This window comes from Artibeus jamaicensis, unplaced genomic scaffold (genome assembly GCF_021234435.1).
Source record: "Artibeus jamaicensis isolate MK-2021 breed Jamaican fruit bat unplaced genomic scaffold, CSHL_Jam_final scaffold_660, whole genome shotgun sequence".
Taxonomy (NCBI): domain Eukaryota; kingdom Metazoa; phylum Chordata; class Mammalia; order Chiroptera; family Phyllostomidae; genus Artibeus; species Artibeus jamaicensis.
Window position 1 is genome coordinate 9,792,399 of NW_026522052.1, and position 17,447 is coordinate 9,809,845.

General features: G+C 44.0%; 1 protein-coding gene across 1 annotated transcript in view; it reads right to left on the reverse strand.

Annotated features, from left to right (window-relative positions):
* The window catches only part of FAM118B (family with sequence similarity 118 member B), a 47,949-nt gene that overhangs the window by 29,881 nt on the left and 621 nt on the right, over positions 1-17,447 (reverse strand).

Below are 17,447 nucleotides of genomic sequence, written 5' to 3' on the forward strand. Positions count from 1 at the left end.
TTCTCTAACCTAAACACAGTAAGGGGTTAGCTTCATTTTCTATGGGAAAAAGACAGCCATCCTCTGACTTTGAAGAAATCAAGTCCCTCTAATTGTGGTTTTTGGACTAATTCCAACACATCTGGTTTTTAGCAACTACGGGTGTAGGGAGGAAAGAGAAACCCAGTGCAAGGTCCTGTCAAAGAGCACCCAACAGGCGTGCTGACAGGTAACAAATAAACTATTTCACTCAGGCAGTTGATAAATTCAGTTCTATACTGTAGATTGCAGCCTTTCCCCAGCAGCGTGCAACACAAATTTTCCGTTTCTTATTCCAGGCCCAAGGGCTCCCATGTTGCTTATACTCATTATTTTTAATTATATAACCAGAGTAAACACATCATGTGTAAGGAAACAAAACTGCTTCAAGGAGGAATAATGGAAGACCCAAATTAAAATCTGACGAATTAGAAGTTGGTGATAGAAGCTGGTGATTTCATGGAGCAAAGAACAAGAACTTCCTTGTCGCTGCTTTCCCTCCTGTGGAGCTGCTGAGAAGGCGTGTCCTACAACGACGACACAGGACGCTCACAAGAACACTAGGGAAAAAAGATGTATTTTCCACGCATCTAATAGTATGATCACACAGTTTCATCACAAATGGCATAGGCTATTCATTAAAAATGAGATTAAATAAATCTTCTAGTGAGTCCTTAAAAACTAAACTACTATTAACACAGCTTCAGCTATGTACAGCAATACCCCCAACTGCTTGTTTTTCCTGCTAACAGTACACTGTGCTATGTACGAGTGCCAGTACACTGTGCTATGTACTGTCCTGACAGTAATACAAATGTCCAGTAAAAGTACTCCAACTAATTTCTACCCCTTCTCACCTTCTTGCAGATTTTTGACTTAAATAGTACTGAGCTTGATGATTAGGAAAAAGGTGTATTTTGACAACAAGAAGCATGGCAAATGTGAGGATTAAAAACCCCAAGTACAGCGGAATAATGGTGCTAGGTGTCAGCACCTCCAAGGTACCAGGGGCAACACCTCCTGGTACCTGGTCTCTGTGTTGTGACTATGATATCCACACCCCCCCAAACAGCAAAGCTGAGCCCCCCCAATAGTAAAGCTGAGGACAGAATGTAAGGTAGAAAGTAAATCTGCCTTACAATTATTCTTAGAGTTAACTAAAAAAAAATTAGTGAAATGTTCTTTAACATTGAGATAAAAATCACTCAAGTCCCACTTATTCATTACTTTCTAGTTCATGTTCAAGTACACAGTATCTCAGACACAACATACAAAATAAGTGAACAGACACCCCACCTTAGGTTCTTATGTTTTCATAATTCTGAAACTCGGTTATCAGAATACCCAATGAAGAGGGACTTAAAACTAAGCTCGCTTTTATTTAATGCATTCAAATTCTTTTTACTTTTGTCACTCAACAGCTGCTAAATGTCTACTGAACGCTAGGCTCTTGACCTTCCCACTCAGAAGAGCGACGGAACTGGACCTGCTTTTAAAGAAAAACAGGCAGACTACACGACTTCAAGGAGATTCGCGTGCAGTCCAATCTAGAGAAAGACCTGGCAAAGTTTTCAAGGGCCCTTCGAAAGCCTGGTTACGTGAAAACTATACCACCTTCTCTTTTTACTGTGAGAACAAAGTCAAAGACCGAAGGTCTTCCAGCATTTTCTTGAGTGATCTTACCTCCGCTTCAAGTTCATGGGAAAATATGTGAAACAATGAAGCGCAGTTCATTGACAGGACTCCAATATGAAATAACCACGGCAAATTCAGAGAGAAATTGAGAAGAGGAGCTTAAGAAATGATAAAAGTGTGCTCTATGAAAAATAAAATTCAGAAACACCACGGGGAGAAGATCGGTCATGGCATGTATGGCTGGAACAGCTCCAGTGGCCTCTGTGGACAAACGGAGCCTGCTTCTTTATGGGGAGTGCTGTGCATCTGAAACAAAGATGACACTGAAGATACGCTCCACCACCGTACACTTGTGCATGTGACTTTGGGAATGGCCTCTATCAGTCATTGATCAGGACCTTAGAAAAGCAGCATGGCTGATTTAGCCTGGAAAGTTAAGAAGCACATGCAAATTTTCACATAGTTCCGGAACAGAAAATGCAAACCACCAAACAAAAACATTAAAAGGAGTGAGAGCCACTGAGCATGCAAGAAATAAGGGCAAGAAAACCTGCTCCTAAAGAGCCGTTCCCCCTGACTAAGCACCATCTTCACCCTGTCACTGGTCCCCTTAAGACACAAGTGGGACTTCTGGCCAAGATGGAGGTGTAGGTAGACACGTTGTGCCTCCTCGAACAACCAAAATAAGAACAACAACAATTCAGAAATAAAGTAACAACCAAAACTGAAGGAAAATTAAACTGTATGGAAGTCAGACAATCAAGGAATTAAAATAGACGCATTCATCCAGACCGGTAGGCGGGACGCAGTTGGGCAGCTGAGCAGAGAGGGGTCGAGACACAGGAAGCGATGACACATGGCGTGCAAGGAGGCACCGGGCAGACCCTGGGCACCCATGTGGCGGCTGGCAGACTCCGGGCGTGGGGTTGCAACGGGCAGACCCAGCAAGGTGGCGATTGAGAAGTGGGGCACCGTGCACAAAATGGATGGCTAACCAGGCAGCGGTCCCACATTCCCACGCAGATAACTGGGGAGTGAGACAGATCACACAACCCAGGGTCCTAGCGCCAGGAAATAAAGCCTCATAACACCGACTAAAAGCACTTGTGGGGGTTGAGGCGCAGGGAGACTCCCACTCTCACAGGAAAGATCGTTGGAGAAACCCACAGGGTCCTAGAATGCGCACAAGCCCACCCACGTGGAAATCAGCAACAGAAAGACCCAATTTGCTTGGGGGAAGCGGCAGAAGAGACTGAGGCACAACTGGGAGCGGAGCAAAGTGGCATTTTTTTCTCTCTCTGACCCCGCCCCCACATACAGCATCACAACCCAGCAACGAGGGTCGCCCCGCCATGGTGAACACCTAAGCTTTTGCCCCTCATATGTAACAGGTGTGACCTGACCAAAACATTATAGCTCAAGAAGAACAGACCAAAGCCTCAGAGCCAATACTTTTAAGTGACCAAGAGATAGCCAACCTATCAAATGCATAGTTCAAAACACTGGTGATCAGGAAGCTCACAGAACTGCTTGATTTTAGTCACAAATTAGATGAACAAATGAAGGCTAAACTAAGTGAAATGAAGGGAAATGCACAGAGAACCAATAGTGATGGAAAGGAAACTGGGACTCAAATCAATGGAGTGGACCAGAAGGAAGAAAGAAACAACCAAACAGAAAAGAGTGAAGAAGCAAGAATTCAAAAAAATAAGGAGAGGCTTAGGAACCTCCAGGACATCTTTAAACGTTTCAACATCCGAATTATAGGGGTACCAGAAGGGCAAGAGGAACAGCCATGAATGGAAAACTTATTTGAACAAATAATAAAGGAGAACTTCCCCAATCTGGCAAAGGAAATAGACTTCCAGGAAGTCCAGGAAGCTCAGAGAGTCCCAAAGAAGGTGGACCCAAAGAGGAACACACCAAGGCACATAATTACATTAGCCAAGATTAAAATGAAGGAGAGAATCCTAGAAGCAGCAAGAGATAAGGGGACAGTCACCTACAAAGGAGTTCCCATCAGACTGTCAGTGGATTTCTCAAAAGAGACCTTACAGGCAAGAAGGGGCTGGAAAGAAGTATTCCAAGTCATGAAATCCAAAGACCTACATCCAAGATTGCTCTATCCAGCAAAGCTTTCATTTAGAATAGAAAGACAAATAACGTGCTCCTCAGATAAGATCAAATTCAAGTTCATCATCACTAAGCCCTTATCTTATGAAATGTTAAAGGGACTTATCTAAGAAAAAGAAGATAAAAAAACATGTATACTAAAATGACAGCAAACTCACAATTACTAACAACCACACCTAAAATAAAAACAAACCAAGCAAACAGCTAGAACAGGAACAGAAAGAACCACAGAAATGGAGATCACATGGAGGGTTAGCAACAGGGGAGTGGGAGGAGGAGACAAGGGGAAAGGTACAGAGGATAAGTAGCATAGATGGCAGGCAGAAAATAGACAAAGGGAGGGCAAGAATAGTATGGGAAATGTAAAAGCTAAAGAACTTAAGACACATGGACATGAACTAAAGGGGGGAATGTGGGTGGGAGAGGGTGTGCAGGGTGCAGGGGAATGAGGGGAGAAATGGGACAAATGTAATAACATAATCAATAAAATATATTTTAAAAAAAGAAACAAGTGCGTCTGACACTGTGGCCATCCTCCACTACGGAACAAAACCTTTCAGCTTTTAACTGGGAGATTTATAAATCAAAATGGCAAAACTTTCAGTTTTTACTACATGCTAGGTCTTCTAAGCATGTGATCCAGTATCAGTTTTTTTATTTACAGAAAGAAAAAAAAAGGTTTTTGATTTCTGTGTAGCTGCCTTATGGCATGGATTTAAGAAACTTGTGTCACCTGAAATTACCTAACTCAAGATAGGAATCTGAGTGTTTATAGATTACCTTCTGCAGAACATTAATAGGATGGAAAGCCTTCACCTAACGGTTCATTTGGTTCATTTGTTTTGGCCGATGAACTTCTTAAAACTGACTGAGCAGAAACCCATTCCTAGAAAGCTGAGCAACCCCACCCCCTCCACTGGACACCCTGGCCTCCTCACTACTCCTCAAACAGGCCTGGTCGCCTCTGGCCTTGCGGCCTTTCCTTGTGCTGGCTGTTCCTTCCACCTGGCACGGTCTTCCCCCAGGTCTCTGCACAGGCTCCCTGCATTTGCTCAAATCATACCTTACCAGTGATGCTACCCTGACCGCCCTACTTAACACTGCAGCCTCCTCAACACTGCATTAGTTGTTCTATGTTTAATCTCATATCACGCACCACCTCTAACATACTACATCAGTAGTATAGTAAGGATACGAACGATGTTTACTATTTATCACCTATCTCCTCCCACCAGAACGCAGACTCCTGCAAGGTGGGGCCCCTTGTTTAGTTCACAATGTATCCCAAGACCCTAGAACAGTGCTTGGCACATAGTAGGGATTCAAATATTTATTGAATGAACTAACTCAAATGCAAGATGTTGCTCATGATTACAATTAGGAGAAATTTACTGTGCAACAGAGAAAGCATTTCCTATTAAAAGAAAACACCCCACTACTGCTTTTAATGTAGTAAGAACCATAAAAGGCCATTTGGAAAAAATGCGAAAAGACAAATTCTTGTGAAGATTGTGTGCACAGTAAATCAATACTTAGACTATTATTTTCCAGATATGCCAACCAGTGAGTAAAGGTAATCTGATTCCATGGGCAAAAGGATTTCAGCTTTAGCTTATCCTCTGACACTAACTGAATATTTTTTTAAGTTCTTTCTTTTTTTTTAAAAAAGATTTTATTTATTTATCTTTAGAGAGGAAGGGAAGGAGAGAGGGAGAGAAATATCAGTGTACGGTTGCCTCTCATGTGTCCCCTGCTGGGAACTGGCCTGCAACCCAGGCATGTGCCCTGACTGGGAATCAAACCACAATCCCTTCCAGGCCCGTGCTCAATCCACTGAGCTACACCAGGCAGGGCTAACCAAATATTTTTATGTGGAAATTATTTAATTTTTATTAAGTCAAGTTTCTGACATCTAAGATATAAACTGATTTTTTTTCCACCCAAGGATATGTTTGTTGATTTTAGAGAAAGGAAGGAAGGAAGGAGGGGGGAGAAAGAGTGGTGGGGGAAAGAGAGAAAGAAACATTAATGGATTGTGCCTCCTGCGCATGCTTGGACTAGGGATTGAACCCTCAACCTAGGGATGTGCCCTGACCAGAAATCGAATCCACAACCTTTTGGTGCATGGGACAATGCTATGACCAAGTCACCAGGCCAGGGCTAAGGTGTAAACTGATTTTTAAAGGTGGATTCTTAAGGCAAGAACTCTGTCTGGCAAATGACTCAAGGGCCTCGGTGTTTAGGACTAAGAAATCAGCTTCTCAGATTTTATATATTAAATCTAAAGTATTTTACAACTAGTAGCTTTGCGGCAGCGAAAGAGATTTCAAAACACCACTGGATTAAATCATGGTTAAAATCATTCAGTGGTCTCTCACCGCATTCAGTAAAACTCCCCACCACAGATAAGGGACCAGGCATGATCCAGCATCGGTGGCCCATTTGACAGCGTCCCCTGCAGCCCTCTCTCACACTCCCCAGACGTCAGAGCCACACAGGACACACTGCAAATGTCCCTGGCTCACACACAGAACCTGGCTTAAGTATGACATTCTACAAGTACCTCCGTCCCCATCTCTTCCCAGAAGTCTCAGCTTTATGCAGTGTTCATCCACCCCTTTCACCCCAAGGGCTGCATTTATACTGCAGCCCTTATCTGCGTCTCTTAATGCTCTCGATTATCAGCGTCTCCCACAGGAACACAAGCTCCTCTAGGGCAAGTACAGTGTCTGTCTTATTTGTATCATCATGTCCACAGCCCCGAGCACAGTTTACCCAGCAAGTGAATGTTCAAACATTTGCTGACTGCATGCTTGAGTACCTACAATGACTTAAACACTAGAAGGCCAATAGACACTTTCAATTTCATGAGCTGTAAAAAACCAGGATGAGGACTTACGGTTAGGATGGTGGAGGAGGTAAACACTGTGCTTGCCTCTTTCTACAACCACAACTAAATTGTCATTGAGAACTGCCTGAAGACTAGCTGAACAGGATCCCTGAAACTAAGAATATACACAAGAAGCCACATTAAGACCGGCAGGAGGAGCAGGGATGTGAAGCAGAGGCAGGTCCCACACCCGGGTGTATGGTTAAGAATCAGGAGGGGTATCTGGCTGGGGAGATCCCACTTGAGGTGTGAGAGGTCCTAGACCCACACACTGGGCTTCCCGGACCAGGACACCAGTGCTGGGAAGGAGTCCCCATAATCCCTGGCTGTGGAAACGAGCGAGGACTGCATTGGAGAGAGACAGGGCTGCTAGTGACGTAGGCATTGCTCGAGAGGCTCGTGCAGGGACTCACTCGCTCTAGGCTCCAGGGCAGGGGCAGCGGCTCAGAGAGTGCCGGAACATACAGGGAGGAACTGACAAGCTTCAGGGTCAAGGCCAGGGGAGCAGGGGTTCAGAGAAGCTCTCTCCAGGGATGGAACCGCGGACAGACACCACTGTTCCTTTGTTGTGTGTCTCTCCCTCCCAGATGGCAGGCACCACATCTGAGTCTTCATTAACCTAACACCCACGTGCCCTGCCCTGGTGACTGTGTGAGAACCTACCCCACGCAATCTGTGCGCCTGGCCCAAACCTCCTCCAGTGGCTTTTCCACACAAGCATCCTGCCTTGGCTTGTTCTGCGGACTTTCCAGAAATCTCTCTGAGGCCTACAAACCGCAAACAAATAGCAGCTGGCCTCAGCGTGCCCTGTACCTCTTGCTAAGTGACCCCGAGCCCAGCACTAGTGTTAAGACAAGGGTCTCAAGGTCCCAGCATTTTTACTAAATGCTACTCTTGCTAAATGGTACCCAACTGTAAGCTGGGTATAACCAACTGCAAAGAAGAAACTACCCAAATACTGTGTATGAGCAATGGCTAGGCTTCCCTTCAAGGAGACAGAGCTTTGGGTGTGAATCCCACCTCCTTTACTTGTTGCATGTAAATAACACTACCCATGGACAACACCCTGTTCTTGAACACAGCACTCCCACTGGCGAACCTGAGCTCAGTGACAGAAACAGCAACAGGTCTCTACACCACCCAACAGTCCTGGCATCAGTGATGGCCAGTCTTGGCTTGGAATGAAGCTTCAACTAAGCAGTCACAACTCTGGCACAAGTGGTGGCTGGCCAGCCTCAGGTCATGTCGTGGCACCCACCAAATGGCCGCAAGCCTGCAGCAAAGGGCAGCTGGTCTCATTTCACAGCATGGTCTTTCCCAAGCATCTCCAAACTCAGAGCATGCAGCAACCAACAGCAGATTATTTTCTAGATCTTACTAGGCAGCCCAAAGCCACACATGAGTGGTGACTAACCTTGGCCTGCACCAGAGCTTCTCCCAAGAGGCCCCAGACCCAACACACCTGGTGGCCAGCTTCAGACAACACCAGAGCACCACCCAACCAGCTCCACAGATGACACACACAAAGGGCAGACCTCGGTGGCCCCAGAGCCTCACTAACGTGACTCCCACTCCTTGGGGTTAGCCCCAACTCAACAGCTCATCCGCCCTGGGCATCGCCAGCCTGGACAGTCAGCCTGAGGGTCAACCCTACCCTCTGAGTTGACAGCAGCAACTAAGGACCAACTCCAACAGGAGGGCACACACACACCATGTAATTAACACCCAGGAGTTTTCGGCTGGTTGAACAGAAAATCAATGGACAGGCCAACCAGACAGAAGACCAACAAGGAAACGGCGGCCATAAGTGACACATCAGACCAGATGGACTTAACTGTCATTTTCAGAGCATTTCATCCTAAAGCAGCAGAATGTACATTCTTTTCAAGTGCTCATGGAACATTTTCTGGAACAGGCCACAGGGTAGGCCACGGACCAAGCCTCAATAAATGTAAGAAGGCTGTAATATACGAAGCATCTTCTCCAACCACAATGGCATGCAGTAGAAATCAATTACAAGAAGAAAAGTAAAAAACACAGAAACACATGGAGGCCAAACAAACAAAACAGAAACAAACTGACAGGCACAGAGAATAAATTGATGGCTGCCAGGTGAGAAGGGGGCTGTGGGGATGGATGAGAAAGACGAGGGATGAGATGCGCAAATGGCCAGTTACCAAGTAATTACAGGATGCAAAGCGCAGCACAGAGAATACAGGCGACAATGCTGTGATAACTGTGTACGGTTGGTACCATGTGGGTGCTGGACCCATAGGGTGACCACTTTGTAAGTGATATAAAGGTCTAATCGTTACATTGTTCACCCGAAACTAATATAAAATTGTAGGTTAACTACAATGGAAAATGTCTAAGGGAAGATAAAAGAAACAGGATGAATGGGTAAAGTTGTAGTATCGTTTAAGTTGAACAAACACATAATGTGACTTACACCCACCACTCACGTATTTAAGGTGCTTTTTTGTCTCTACACACAAAAATTCCCATCTGCTTTGGAGCAGTGGTCTTAATCTTTTCATCTTCTCCTTCCCAACTACATGAAAAGAAACCAAGACCACCAAGGACTTTGCAGAAAGTCCACAGAGTTGTTTATAAAACACAGTTACACGCATTTCACCAAATTCAGCCCACTTCTGCAGTCTTCCTATGGCCCAGCCGTGATTATATTCTTTGTATGCTTACAGAGTAGAGTGACTAGAATTGTGTTAGTCACAAGTTGTGGAGTTTTCATGTTTGAGTGTCTGTTAAATGCCAGGCACTATTTCCAATACTTTACAAATGTTCTTTCTCCTCTGCAGTAGACGCTATTATCATCCAACATCACAGACATTGTCGATACTGGAATCGAAGCTCATAGATGTTCTACCCCTTGCTGAAGTACACACGGCTATCACACAGTAGACACAGGATGCTGACTCAAGTTCATGTTGTAAAGACAAAATGCAATACTGTCTCATCAAGGATGACAAACACCATAAAACCATATCTTTGAAGGTGATTCCCTTAAAAAGTCTCTACCTTTTAGGGGAAACAGAATTGTCACCAAATATTTATTACATAAGTGCTAAGTTTAATATGATGTCTGGGGTACAGAGGAGATTAACAACTGTGCCTGAGGAAGACCAAGGAAAGCTGTACAGGAGACACATACTTTACAGCGAACTTCAGTGGAATCGTTAGCACTCAGTTCCCTTTAGCTGTTGGAAGCATCTGACGTTCCGTTTCTCATCTCCTCCAGATACTGTATTTTCCTGGTTTCCCTCCGGTCCCTCTAGTGGAAGCCCTTCTATCTGTCCATCCCTTAAACGCTGAGTCCAGAGTCTGCTTGAGGCTCTCCAGTCTATTCACTCCAATTAGCTCCCCTCCCCACCTCCCCTACCAAGCAATCAGAATACCAACTGAACGCTAATGCCTCCCAAATCTGCATCTTCAGCTCGGATCACTCATGTGTTTCAGACACAGGAGATTCCTACTCAAAAGTCTCAGTTGCACAGTGCGTCACATGCACGGGTCCTTTAAGACAGTATGAGACTTCAAACTTAAATGTCAAAAACCAGCCCAACAACCTGTTCCTCATCATGTGCTGTCGTCTCTGAAGGGCAGAAACGATCTCTGGGTGAGAGAATCACAGGTGGTTACGTCCCTCTTTCTGTTTCAAGTGCCAACGCAAGTATTTACTGACTTTGAAAAACTGCAGGTCCTTTAGCAGTGTACTTGGGAGCACATTCTTTGTAGCAACTCCAACAAGCCCTTGCCGAACAAGGGAATGGTGGCCCACAGGCAGTTTAGAAAAGTCGGGAAGCCTGAGCCCTTTAACAGGCTTGATATTCTTTGCAGGATATTTTTAAAAATAAAAACTAACTGAAAAAATATTCTCTTTGATCTGCAAATGAACTGAGAGATGAAAGCATTGTTTAGACCTGAAACAAAAACCTGAAAGCTCAAAAAAAAAAAAGGTACTACCTGTCACACAGGTCACCAGAACGACTAGAAAAGTGAGACTGACTTAGAAGAAACTGCTTTAAAAGCACTGCTTGGCTGCAGGTAGCATCAGTCTTAAAAAGTGGCCAGTAAAAATAATTGAGGGAAAAAAATAGGTGAGAGAAAAACAGGTTAAAGAAACCTAGTGACTTACTTTCTCAAAGAACAAAGGAGGTCAGTGCAAGACCAAGGGAGAAATCACAAGAGCAGCCATGGGGGGGCAGGCAGCCTGGGCCCCGGGAGGAGGACAGAGCCTCCCCGCTGAGAAAGAAACAGGCCCAAGGTAGGCAGTGCAGGAAACTGGAAGGGCACAGAGAAGGAGGAAGAGCACGTGACAGCAGCCCGGCGACCCCACCGGGAGAGGACCACTCTGATGCTCTGGTCCAGGTGGGGAGCAGCAGTCTATAAGCAGTGCAAAGCAGCCATCTCACATTCGCACCAACCCAAAACAACTGCACTCTTTGGAGCACACCCAGCTTTTACAGCATGAACTTTCTTGTACGTAGTCCCTCTTCTCCATTTTTTTAAAAAACACTTTTCTTTCCTCAGTAATATTAACTTTTAAAAATACTCACATAGCACATTTCTTTAGCAGAAAAAAAGAAAGCAGTGGTACAATTCTAGTGACTGAGAGGAGTGAGGAAACTGGGGTGAGAGGGAACTGGGAGGCAGTGGACAGAGGGCCAGACCCTCCCCAGTCCCCACGGATGTGACTTAGGGGGGTTTATGCCACTGTGAGGAAGCACCGACCTCCCACCACACAGGCCCTGCCATTATTTCAGCAGAAAACTGAAGAACTGTAATTATAGTGGGCTTTCTTGAAAACTATCACACCCACATAACAAGAATAGATATAATGAAAGGAGATCAAAGAAAAAGAAAATATGGGTAGAAAAACCAGAGAAATAATAGAAGAAAATTTCCCAGAACTGAGGGACACAAATTTCTAAAATGACAGGTTCTACTGAGTCCATCATCATAACAGTCCACAACACCAGAGGTAGACAGTATCCTCAAAGCTTCCAGTGAAGGAGAAAAGGAAAAAAACAACAAAATAAGGTCGCATAAAAAGGATCTGAATCACTGCGTGTCTAGAGCAATCACAGAAAGAGACAGAAACAAATAGTGCCTTCAAAATTCTGAGGAAAATTATTTTCACCCTAGAATTCTGTAACATTTCAAACTGTCAAGCAAGTCTGTGGGCAAAATGAAATCATTCAAGTACTTCTTAGTACTTAAGGACCTACACCAAGAAATGGGAGGACAGGGTGCCGGCCTGGGCGGGGCGTGGAGGCAAGATGCTGTACGGCGTTTGGGGCACAGTTCTTGACAGAAAAGAGTGGAGGGAGCAGGAGGAGGAGGATGCTTGGCTCCCAGAAAAATGTGGAAGTGAAGCAACTGAGGTCATGGAAATGTTACTGATAAAAATGTGACAAATATTTTGAAGCATTTGGGAAAAAGTCTGCAGTAGATGTGGGGGGAAAAAAAGAAAAAAAAAATCAGGCAAAGGTCTAATTTTTTCCAGACCTAAACACAAGGAAGAATATCTGGCAGAGGTACAAACACATGAAAAGGGCCTGTTTTAACCAAAAATTACAATAGGGCTGTGGCAGGGGTGGAGGATATGGAAAGGGAGAGAAATGGCGGGAAGAACTAAGCCCTAATCTATCGACCACAGCAGGAAATCAAGGGGTCAAACACTGGGGGGCAGAGAACAAAGAAGACCACTAACATAGCAAATGAGTTAGAAATCAGAAGGTAACACCTGCAGACAGAGGGGAAAAAAACTGACTGCTTGCCTCTAGGAAATGAGACTATGAGGTGAGAAGGACAGAGGGAATGGTTTCTGGGTTTTTTCCCACTGTAAGTAGTTTAAAACTATCTGCCTTTAAATCATATACACGAATTACTTTGATAAAAAACAAAGTAAGCCCTGAACAGTGCGGCTCAGTTGGTTGGGCTCCTTTCTACAAAGCGTAGGGTCACCGATTCAATTCCCCATCAGGGCCCTTGCCTGGGTTGTGGATTGGGTCCCCAAGTTGTGGCACAAGTGAAATGGATGTTCCTCGTATCAATGTTTCTCTCCCTCTTCTCCCTCCCTTCCCCCATTCTCTGAAAATAAATAAATAGTCCCAGCTGGTGTGGCTCAGTGGCCTGAGTGCTGGCCTGAGAACCAAAGTGTGGCCGGTTTGATTCCCTGTTGAGGCACATGCCTGCCTGGGTTGCTGGCCATGAGAGGCAACCACACACTGACATTCCTCTCCCTCTCTCCTTCCCTTCTCCTCTCTCTAAAACTAAATAAAATCTCTCTCTCTCAAAAAAAAAAAGAGAGAAATAGCAACATTTAAAATTTGCCATTTTTCTCTGTATTTTTAAGTAACTTCACCTTTTGTGTGATATATTCATAAACAAAAGAACTTTCAGCCCAGGCCCCCCAGAGTGCTTGCTGGGCAGGAAAGGGCGAAGCAAACTGGTCCCTGGGCTTGAACTCAGAATGCACTGAGTCACCACATCCAGAGGAGTGATCTGTAGATTTAAAGGCATCTCTGGTGATTTTCTTATCACCAAGCGGGTCAGGGAAATGTTGACTAGCAGGTTAACCCAAGATATGTGCTACAGTGCCTAAGAATAAAAACACTGGTGGTTTTTCTGGAGAAGGAACTTTTAGGTTTTGCTGTTTAAACACCCTAAGAAAAATTTGAAGAATTAAAAGTCTTTGCTTGGTATCACAGGGGAGTCTTAGCCAGTACGACAGCAAACTCAGTGTGGATCTAGTTTTCCAAATCCGTTAACAGCAGCTCATGTCTCCTCATAACAGCTCCTGGAAGTTAATACCATTAAACTCATATATCAATAAAGTCAACACAGCACACTCCACTCACTGACAATTAAAACATAGCAATCCATGTCTGTAACTTATTGTTTAAAATTTCAAGTAATCAAAGGATAGGTTTATTCAACGTAAGCAACTAGATGTTGCAAATGTCTTCTTAAATTTCTCTAGGGATCCTGATATCCTCTGGCTTTTAACCACCGCATGGTGAATATCCCTCAATTTTCCATTGCTCATGTTCTGGAAACACGGACTCCTTCTGCTGTGTGTGCCTTTTCTCATAAGATGCCCTGGTCACCTTCATTAATATAAATGCCATAAACACATAACTCTTTGTAGTCTTGAAAATGCTCTAATGTAATGGTCTTATTTTATACTCATGAAATGCTACTAACAATTTGCGTGTCTGCTCCATGCTAGGCACCACATATATTTCTCTCATGGCTCATCACAGCACTCTTATTAGACACGTGTTCATTCCACTGCTCCTATGAAGAAACAGGCAGAGGTGCGGTCACGTGAGGACTAGGGCCAATCCCAGCTCCCGGGCCAGCTCCCTTCTGTGGGCTGCCTGCGGTCCTCCTCCTCCAGGAGGCAAAAATCATTTCCACACGTGCCATGATAGGAAAAAAGTTTGCGAAGTACTGGGATAAGCTATACCTGCTCTGGTTTATTACTCAAAAGCTGAATGAAAGTACGAGGAGCATTAGTATAACAGAATACCTTGAAAATGCTGGTATGGAGAAAAGAACAGCCATGTTATAGGTCTATACCACCAATTTCTCATTGTTAAAAAATTTTTTAAATTGATTGATCCGAGAGAGAGAGAGAGAGAGAGAGAGAGAGAGAGAGAGAGAGAGATGGATTATCAATTTGTTATTCCACTTATTTATGCACTCATTGCCTGATTCTTGGATGTTCCCTAACCAGATATCAAACACAAAACCGTGTGTATGGGGACAATGCTCTACCTGGCCATGGCTCTAATATTTTTGTTTTTTTCTGTCTGCACTCCCTCTGTCATGCCCTACATAGGAAATCTTAAGGTATGTTCCAACACCACTCAATAAAGTAACCTCCAAATATAAATGTCGTTTCACCTTAACTTTAAAGTCTGGGGTAAAGAGCCGAATCCGGGTTCCCCATGCCAATGCTAAATGTATTTAAGGTATGTCTGAAATAAATTCCACTTGTTTAGAAGGAGAAGCACTTAAGTGTCAGTGGAAAAGCTTTATAAAATGAAGCTTGGGGTTGGAAGAATCTTTTTTTACAAGACAAAAAAAAAAAAATCAAAGCCCAAATTATTCAAGTTCACAAGCAGTTGAACTGGGACTAATCCCCAGATCTTCTGGCTCCCAACAACTGCACCTTCTAGGTCCAGCGAGCTCCGGCTAACTGCTCCTTTGGCTCTCTCTGAAACCATGAAACAATGTTCAAGCACTTCCTGCTCTTCTGGGAGACTGAACTGCTGGTTAATCTACAACTTGCAATTCATTGTTCAAGAAGCCAGAATTTAATCTCATGCCATTAGTTAAACTTACATCTGTTATATTCAAACACAAGTTCCTTTGTTAGCCATCCTTGTTCATATCTGTGAACTTAAAGTGTAGCTTTGTTTTTGTTTAGATCAGGAAACACCCTTAAAAATGAATAAGTTCTTTCTATTATTATTTTGGGGCACTTGATAAATTATGATACACCAAAACCTTATGGACAGTGGTTGCCAGAGGGGAGGAGGGGAAGGGAGGGCAAGTACACGGTGATGGAAGGAGGCTCGACCTCGGGTGACGAGCGCACAACAGAGTACACAGATGCATTTAAAAAACTGCACACCTCAAATTTATGTTGTTACCCCAATAAATTTTTAAAAATGCAAGTATGCCACGTCTGAAGTCTATAAAAATGAAGAGACCATGAACACAATTTTCTTCCCTGTAATGAGCCAACAATCCAGATGAGGAATCCTCAACCAAAGAAAGAATGTGAGATTAGTGCAGAAGAGGGAAAAATAAACTGCCTAAGATAGGATCACGTAAGTGAGGAAGGAAGCAACAGAGCATTAAAAAAACAAAAGCAGACATTGTATTTGCATAAATTCTCGTACACTTAGAGAGCAGCTACTTTAAATCACCAAGTGCCTGGACTCACAGGAGAAACATTAAGGACGTGGTACTTCTGTACCCATACTGGTTAAAACTGTACTGTGATGCCAAGGAAACAATTTGAATTCTTCAAATTTTTCTTATAATGTTTCAACAGGAAAAACCTAAAAGACCCTTCTCCATAAAAAAGTGACCAGTGTTTTTACTCTTCAGCTCTATAGTGTGTTCTTGGGTTAAACTGAAACCCAAGAACACAAGCTCCATGTCCCTAGCAATGACATCGGAGTTGGTTCTTCATTTTGTTTCCTGCCAGAGAAGACCAATTCTGCAAGAACAGCTATCATTTCTTTAATGTCATTAAGGACAGATGAAGGTAGAAATAGGTTTTCCTAGCCCCCATAAAACCATAAAAGTAGTATACCCAGAACAGTCACTAAAATTAATGCAGCAGTGTAAATTAAAATCCTGAATTCCAAATTTCAGAGTCTTTGGAAAGGAGGCTTCATGTACCTAATACACAATGTGTGACTTTTCAGTGAAATTAAAACCTGGGTCAGGGGCATACAAGTAAAAGGCAGTCATTCTTGTACGGTGCAACTTCTCAACTTCCACAGATCGATGTCCTGCCTGTGAATTTGCAGGTGGGGGTGTGGACAGAAGGAGAGAAAGAAGTTGTTTCCCAAACTCACTCATAATTCTTTGCAATTCTACCCCAATCACCTATCTCACTACAGAAACACACACACGCCATCTTTCCCACTCAATAGTTGTTACTCCCACCTCCATTCTTCGGGTCAAAAAACTGACAAAACTAAGACAAATCAGAATGTTCAGACCTAACGCATGTCTACGATGCACTTCCTGTAATGAACATCTGTGAGGATCCAGTGCCAGACGTGGGAACAAACAAATGAAAGGGACCCACAGTTCAACAGCAGCAGCCAATGGTGTGTCTTGACTTGTACAACTTGAAATCAGTTCTAACTCAAAGGGCAGTCAGTGTAGGGAGAAAAGACCCTGGAATGAAGCATAATGGTCTTCTATCGTCTGGCTGGATTTTAGCATCCTAGCGGGTTTCCCTGCTATCAAAGCACTTTGCTTTTCAATCTGTCCCGCATTAATCTGCTAGATTCATTTCTAGACCTCTCCTTACAAGGAGTCTCTCTCCTGCTCAAGAAACTCAAGTCCTCCCTCACTTCTCATCACATCTAGTTCAAAGTCTTCTTCAACTTAAAGTCGTCTACAGCCTAGCTCCACTTACCTGTTTTTGAAAGGTTGGCAGGCAATCCTACTTCTACAACCTGCTCTAACTCCTCAGGTAGCCTTCATTTTAAGCAGTCTTAAGAAATTGTTTCCTCTATCATCAGTACGGACCCATCATTTTTCACAACTTGGCAGCAGCTTTCTTTTTAACAAATGGCAGGTAGGTTCCACGGTATTTTTAACATTACCATCCCAACCAACGTTCATCTTCCCAGTTACCCCTCAGTAAAATCACAGAAAGTCACGCGCAATGTGGGCACCGGGGGTCCCAACATCACACTTAGTAAGAGAGGAAGAGAAGAGGATTTGGGACGGTTGCAAAGCAGGGAAGAGAACGTGAAAGAACAGATGGGAAAGTCAGTGCTCGGTACTCTCGGCCTTTTCTTCGCAAGGAGTCCCAGGGGAAAAGGGTAAGCAGGGGGAGAGGAGACTGCAAGAAATGAACTCTTCGCAAAGGACCGAAGAAACTCAAGGGGTTCCCTAGGTAGGAAATCGGGCCGGGGGCCCCTGGATAACGCGAGGGCCCCCCATCATCCCAGGGAGAGGACAGGTTACAACGTATGACAAAGAGGCT